General features: G+C 43.6%; 1 pseudogene; it reads left to right on the top strand.

Annotated features, from left to right (window-relative positions):
* Positions 1-3773: 3773 nt before the first annotated feature.
* LOC101594919 lies at positions 3774-4078 on the top strand (annotated as a pseudogene).
* Positions 4079-8210: the final 4132 nt, after the last annotated feature.

Below are 8210 nucleotides of genomic sequence, written 5' to 3'. Positions count from 1 at the left end.
TCAGCGATCTTCCTATCTCTGCCTCCCGAGGATTAAGGGTGTATACCAACAACCCAGCTTGAAAAAGCAATTTGAATATATATAAATGATATATAAACAAATAAACATATCTTATATTTTATTTATTTATTGAGAGAGAGAAAGAGGAAAAAATGGGCATGCCAGGGCCTATAGCCATGGCAAATGAACTCCAGATGCATGTTCATGTGGCTTACATGGGTCCTGGGGAATCAAACTTATGTCCTTTGACTTTTTAGGCAAGTGCCTTAACCACTAAGACATCTTCCTAGCCTTTTTTTGGTCAATTTTTTAAATAGTAAATGAAAACGTGATAGAACAAAGGTATTACCTAAAGTTTTAAGGCAGCCTCTGTAGACTGACATAAACTTTATTGGTATCCAAAGAACCATATAATGGGGAACGCTTAAGTGTATATAATAAAACTTTGAATAATATGATCAAACAAAAACTAAACATTTGCTTTATAACTTACTGGTCTCTGCTACTAAGTTTTTTCCTTCTCACACAGTAGCACAGACCAGTAAGATTAAAAGGAGATATAAAGGGAAGAGAAAGGAAGGGAGGAGGGTACTTAATAGGTTAGTATTGTATATATGTAAGTAGAAAAATAGATTGATGGTGGTGAAAAGGCCCAAAGGGAGGTCAGGGAAAGAGATTAAGTAAAGGAAAGTTGGAGGGAGGGCTAATCAAAATCTAAGAGGATGCAAATAAATCATATGGAATCCTCCGGTTTTGGACAATGGAACACTCAGGAGCCATAGATTGTTGTTAGAAAATTTTCAGTGCCAGAGATGGGATATTTCCAGTGAGTTGTTTGTCAGGGAGGACCCTGATGCCCCCAACACATTATAGGCCATTGCTGATGCCCTTGGTTTCCCACCAGGAATAGATGGTAAGACCCTATTGCTGAAGACTCCACATACTTGGGCTGCAAGGCCACTGAGAAATCCTACTGGAACTGACCTGATAACCTCCTCCATGTAGACCAGCTGACAGAAAGCTGAAGGAAGCCATTCTACATGCAGTTCAATGGGAGAAAGAGATACCACCAGTGAAGATACTCAACAGTAGATACTGGAAGCCTTATAATTGCCCAGCCAGGCCAAATGAGCCAACAGTGCAATGGTGGCACATCTGTCATGGTGGAAACCAACTGCCTTCCCATTGGACTGGAGGCCTGCTCCATGGGAGGGAACACATTCCTGATACAGAAAACTTAAAACAGGGGTAGTCGTGAGCCCTAGGGGTGTAACATCTGCTGATTCCTGGATAAGTGTATATACTACGCTTATGAAACTGCCCAGTAAGCACTTCTCTTAATGTTTATACTCTTATATTAATGCTACTCTCACTTTGAGTAGAGAATCTTCTCTTTTCTGATGGCAGTGACCTTGGGATGACTCAGAAGGTATCATAGTGCTGGAAAGAAGTGACTGGAGTACTGAGTAACATCTCAATCATACCTTCCAAGATATAGGGTCTAATGCGGAAGAGGTGGCAGAAAGAATGTAAGAGCCAAAGGAAGGGTAGGACTCCTTACAACACACTCCTCCAGACACAAAATGGCCTGCATATCTATGACCTTACCATGCCTGACACTACCTACACAAGACCATCATAAGAGGAAGAAAAGATCATGACATCAAAATAAAGGAGAGACTAATTGAGAAGGGAAGGGGATATGATGGAGAATGGAATTTCAAAAGGGAAAGTTGGGGGGGAGGGTATTACCATGGGCTATTTTTTATAATCATGGAAAATGTTAATAAAAATTGAGAAAAAAATTTACCAAACTCAAAAAAATATACTACAAATATGTATCTATAGAGAGAAAAGGAGATGAATAAAGAAAATAATGTGCCATTAAAAAAAACTAAACATTTGATAAAATATGTGTTCTTCATCTATCAATTTAAAGGGAAACTTCATGTAAGAACAGATAGCAAAATCCAGTTTTATGAAGAAATACATTCTTCAAATGAAGACAGACCAAAAAAAAACAACAACAACAACAAAAAAAAAAAAACACAGTAATAGATGCTCACAAAAGACAGAATTCAGGCCAAAAAAACATTAAATAAAAACAAAGAGTGACAACTCTGCAACTCTGCATGTTAAATGGTGAGAAACATATAGAAATAACAGTATTGTTAAGAGAATAAAAAATAGAGATTTAAAGGAACATTGCAAGAGTCTGGAATTATTTCGTTACGTAACAGGTCAAGTGGGGGCAAGACCTGATGACATGGAAGTGAACATCATAGCTCTCCTGCCTCTCTCTTTTGCAAAAAGGGAGAGAGAACAGAATGGAAACTTTCCCGGGCTAAATATAATAAGACATCTATGGTAAACATGAAAGAATAGGAGACAGCTCAACAAATCTTCACTGGAATTGATCAAACACAGTTACTTACTAAGAGTTTCTCAGAAGAAAAACCTTTGCTACCTGGAAAGGACCAAGAATCAGATTCTCCACAGGAAGCGGGCTTTCCATGGTCTCTCTTTTCTGGAGCATGTCTTGAGAGTCCTCGGTCTCCCTTTGTGTGGACAAGACCTGCGCTCCTCACCAACAGCAAAGGCAACAGAAAGTTATGCATAGGGTTTATTACCTAAGATTATAAGTTGTGTTTTTGTTCATAAGTGAGGGGAGACGGATGGCTCTGTGCTTAAAGCAGCTACAGCACAAGCAAGATCAGATCCCCAGGACTCACATGAAGTCTGATGCTGTGGTGCTAGCATTTGTAATTTTAGTGTGCCTAGGCAAGAAGGGCAGTAAAAACAAGAGAATATTCCAGAACCTCTCAGGCCAGCCATTCAGCAGCGAACAATTTGAGCAATGAGGAACCCTGCCTGAGAACAAGGCAGAAGGCAAGGGCCACCTCCTGAAGTCCTCTGATGTCCACATGCACATGTTACCCATGCACGTTTATTCCGCACACACACTCACACACACAGAAATTATAACTCCATCTAAGCAGTCTTCTTATTAACTTCCTCACTTGCATGCTTTGATGAAGCAAGTAGTCTTGTTGGGCAAGCCCCTGTGACAAGGAAACCATGGTTACTACTAGCCAATAGTCAGCAAGAAGCCCATTTCTCTTAATGTCCATGTGGTGCGGAATTTGCTCCATCCCCAAAGGAATATTGAGAGGCACCCTCCCCGAAGCCTCCTCACAGCCTGGAACTGGAAGGCAGCTAAGCGGTCCCACACTCCCTGTCCACAGAGGCGAGGAGATTTGAGTGCTGCTTTAAGTGACTGAGTAGTGTTTTGTCACACAGATAGATAAACAACACCTTGGTTTTACACCATGCTTTAACATCCTTACAACTAAAGTGACAACTGCATCCAATTGGTACAGTTATTTTCAGGCAGTCAAAAGTTCAGAAATTTGTCTCCCACACTTAATGTCTTTATTATACATATAAAGATATGCTCAAGAATCAAGACTGGAGAAATGGCTTAGTGGTTAGTGGCCTGCAAAGCCAAAGGATCCTGGTTTGATTTCCCAGTACCCACATAAGCCAGATGCACAAGAGGGCACATGTATCTGGAGTTCATTTACAGGGGCTGGAGGCCCTGGCATGCCTATTCTCTCCCTTTCTCTCTCTGCTTCTTTCTCTCTCTCAAATAAATAAATAATATGTTTTGTTGTTTTGTTTTTTTTTTTAAAGAATCATTAAAAGGGATCTGCAGGTCTTTCTCTCCTTGCGGTGACTGCCCAAGAGCAGAGGCCGAGCTGCCGCAGAGAGTCATGGCGGGACAAGCATTTAGAAAGTTCCTTCACTCCTTGACACAGTGTTGGTTGAAAGAAGTGCAGCTGAAAGTGCAACCAAAGGTGGCATTATCCTTCCAGAAAAATCCCAAGGAAAAGTATTGCAAGCAACAGTAGTAGCTCTGGGATCAGGCTCTAAAGGGAAGGGTGGAGAGATTCAACGAGTCAGTGTGAAAGTTGGAGATAAAGTTCTTCCAGAATATGGAGGCACCAAAGTAGTTATAGATGACAAGGATTATTTCTTATTTGGAGATGGTGACATTCTTGGCAGTTATGTACACTGAAATTACCGTTAAAATGACCCTGTATGAAGCTGCCCATTCCACTGAAGTTCTGAAACATCTCATTATAATAACAATGCTGTTATTTCCATGCCTTCCTTTTATAATAAACTGGTTGATAGCTTAAAAAAGTCATTAAAAGGGGATTTGGAAAGAAAACCTGAGCTGTAATGATGACACAGCAGTTTAAGGCCCTGACTTGCTTGCTTCCTTACAAAGCCTGCTGGCCCAGCAGCCAAGTGCAAATCCTAAGCGACCCACGTAAACCAGACACAAAGAGTGACACAAGCATCTGCTGTTCATTTGCAATACCAAGAGGACCTGGCACATTCACACACACACGCAAATATACAAATAAAATTTTGTGCAAAAAGAGAAAATGTTGAATACAAGAAATGCTAATTTAGGAGTTGTTGCAGTCCGGTTCGCATTGCTGGTAGAAATCACCCAACCAAGAGCAGCTTCAGGGAAAAAGATTTATTTTGGCTTACAGGCTCGAGGGGAAGCTCCACAATGGCAGGGGAAAACGATGGCATGAGCAGAGGGTGGACATCACCCCCTGGCCAACAGAAGGTGGACCACAGCAACAGAAGGGTGTGCCCAAATACTGGCATGGGGAAACTGGCTTTAATACCCATAAGGCCGCCCCCAACAACACACTCCCTCCAGGAGGCATTAATCCCCAAATATCCATCAGCTGGGGAGCTAGCATTCAGAACACCTAAGTTTATGGGGGACACCTGAATCAAACCACCACAGGAGCGTTCTAAAAATGAATAAGTAAATAATAAACCCAATATTGACCACTACAGGAGAGCCCCAGACAGCCATCCCTCACAACTATCCCACAAGTAACTGGATGAGTTTAGCCATAGGAAGGCGAAGAAGTCGATCTCCTATCCAAAGTCCTTCAGGGCAGTAGGTCCAGCAGCTGTCTTAGGCCGTCAGCTCCCTGTCGCTATGCATGACCCTTCTGACGAGTATCTAAATTGGGTCTCTAGGTGGGGTTCCTCGTCACTTCAATGAAGGGGGCTGATAGAAGGCTAGCCAGGAAGCTGTAGATAGATTACTTTATACACAGCTGATAAATCCCTGAGGTAGGATGTCGAGGTATTATTGTCCCTCCCAGGACAAAGAACCTTGCTTTGCTGTTTTGAAGGTATTGAGGGAAACATGTTCACTGCACAACTGGTTTTATGCCAAATTTCAGAGGACCACAGTGATTTAAGTGAGTGGCTATGGCAAGAACATCGCATGTAAAGTTACTGTCTTGTTAACAACCCAACTGGGTGGTTGTTATGACAATTTTAACCACTGTGTTGATGGTCAGACCTACCTCTGCTGTGCCCTCGGGGAGCTGCGCCATGTTGAGGGTAGGGCCTGTCTTTGTGTTTCCTTCAACGTTGTAGTTTTTGTTTACTACTTATGTAAAAGGGAGATCTTGTGGCATCTGTTTGCCTTCTCCTGCTAGAATAACACTCATCCTGTAGCTCAGGGAGGCATGTCTGAGGACTCACAATTTAGTTGCCAAGTGTATTAGGGCTGAGGAAATAACCAGTGTTGTACTTTGAGTTGGACTCAGAACAAAATTCTGGGTTATTGTTCTCATGGTTTCAGGAGTTCCCTCTCAACTGGAGTTCTGATATTCTGAATGTCCAGGAACTAATATGGTCAGTTCCTCTGGCTAACATTCCAGAGATATTAGAGCACATAGCCTTTCTGAGGATTGGACGTTTCTGTGATTGTCGCAGGCTCCTTTGGCCCAGTCTCTAGACTCATGCCCTTCATTTTACACGTCCACTGTATCACTTCATCTCGGGTTACATCTTTGCTGTGAGGATTTAGAACTCCACCCAGCGCCGAGGCTTCTCCCACTGCCCCAGACAAACTCTGATGCGTCCTCATGTGGGGCTGCTGGGCTTCCCAGACAGCCACAGGGGAAGCCACACGAGGCAACATGGAAGTAACAGAATTCACGTCCCATGAGTCTAGCCAAAGGACAGCAGAGACAGGGAAGGGTATTCTCTCCTGGATTCCCTCCTGTAGCCTGTCCCAAGGGTGGAACAGTAGCTGGGTCCCATTGCTTGGGCAAATGATGGCCCCTTTGAGGAAGACTAAGAAAACGCACAGGGACTTCTTAGAACACTGCTCCCCAGGCAGCCATCTCTGCTCTGCACGGCTCTGTGTCTGCGCAGTGGCTGATGGCAGGGTCGTGTGGGGAGCCCCCCAGCTGTCACTCACCATGCTGGGGTTGAGGACGGGGTTCTCGCTGCCCTTTTTTATAAAATATATTTTATTTATTTATTTGAGGGAAAGAAAGAGACACTGAGAGAGAGAGAGAATGGGCACACCACAGCCTCCAGCCACTGCAAAAGAACTCCACATGAGTGCGCCCCTTGTGCATCTGGCTTACGTGAGTCCTAGAGCGTCCTTTGGGATCCTTTGGCTTTGCAGGCCAACACCTTAACCGCTAAGCCATCTCTCCAGCCCCCTTGCCTTCCTTTTGTTTGTGTGCTTTGCTTTGGGTTATCCTTACCTGATGGGCCGTCATTCTTGCATCCACATGATAACTGTTTCTGGGTTCAATAACTTGTCTCAGTCATGGAGTCACCTCAGGCCAGAATCCCACCGGCGACTGCTCAGAGCAGTGCCTTCCTCAGTGGGAATTAGGCCCGATGAGCAGCTCCACACTCCCTCCCCCACCCGGATGTTTCTTGCTCAGAGCCCATTATCAGCACCAGTGTCTGCAAAATACAATTCCTACTTATCAACAATGGATACGGACAAAGGGACTTGGTGGAGGACAGGGATCTTGTAATACCTTGAGAAAAGGTGGAAAGTAAGCTCAGAACACAGGTCAAGATCAAGGGAGGTCAGACCAGAGGAAACCCCACGGGCCCCACCACAGCGGCACACTTCTTGCTGTGTCATTGCTCTTTGGACCCTCCCCACTGTATTGTAGAATCTTTGCTGCCACAAAACACCTGACTTGGGCTAGAGAGATGGCTTAGCGGTTAAGCGCTTGCCTGTGAAGCCTAAGGACCCCGGTTCGAGGCTCGGTTCCCCAGGTCCCACGTTAGCCAGATGCACAAGGGGGCACACGCGTCTGGAGTTCGTTTGCAGAGACTGGAAGCCCTGGCGCACCCATTCTCTCTCTCCCTCTATCTGTCCTTCTCTCTGTGTCTGTCACTCTCAAATAAAAAAAAAAAAATTAAAAAAAAAAAACAAAAACACCTGACTTCCTTCATATCATTCCATCAAGAGCCAAACGCCCAGGTTTGGCTAGTTTCCACCACATGTCGGTGTTTCTCTGTTAGGAAACGCCTTGCCCCACAGCCTCTGTGCTTGCACAGGGTTTTGGATTATTCTAGAATGCAAAAGATATTTGCACATGGAACAGCCTAAAAAACAAGCATCTGTTGAGAGAGAAAAGGCATTTTTTGGTAAACAGTAAAAGTGAAAGGTAATCAGGAACTTTAAGTTACATAAAAAAAAATATCATGGACAAACTCTAACGTAGTAAAGTCTGTTTGCTTTTTTGGCTGCGGGACTCAATTGTTGAATAAATTTTGCAAGACTGAACTACAGCTATCCACTACAATGCACATGTAACAGACAGAACAAATGACATTGTTGAGATGCATATGGGGGTCAGGGAGGTGAAGAAATTGGGGGAACTGGAGAGGTATCAGCTACTAAATAACCAAGTAATATTGTATAGGATGAATGCATCAAGGCAGGAAGCTTTAAACATACTATTAAAATTTATGAACTAAATCAATAGAGCAAATAAGAAAAGAAATATTAGGAGAAGGGGTGGGGAGAGTGATTCGAGCTAAGGTTATTTTTAAAATACTGGTCAAAAATTGAGAAATCCAAAACCAGAAAAGGGGCTGGAGAGATGGCTCCCTGGTTGAAGGCTCTTACTTGTAAAGCCTGGTGGCCATGGTTTGATTCCCCCAGTGCCCACGTAAAGCCATACGCACAAAGTGACACGTGTCTGAAGTTCATTTGCAGTGGCAGGAGGCCCAGGCATACTCATGTTCTCTCTCTCTGAGATGAATAAATAAGTTTTAAAACGTAGAAGCGTGATAATCATGTTAATCAGGGTTATGTGAGAAAGCACTAGAAACTA

This window comes from Jaculus jaculus, chromosome 1 (assembly GCF_020740685.1).
Source record: "Jaculus jaculus isolate mJacJac1 chromosome 1, mJacJac1.mat.Y.cur, whole genome shotgun sequence".
In the NCBI taxonomy this organism is placed as follows: domain Eukaryota; kingdom Metazoa; phylum Chordata; class Mammalia; order Rodentia; family Dipodidae; genus Jaculus; species Jaculus jaculus.
Note: the sequence above shows the minus strand (reverse complement) of the source record. Positions and strands in the feature narration are given on the sequence as shown.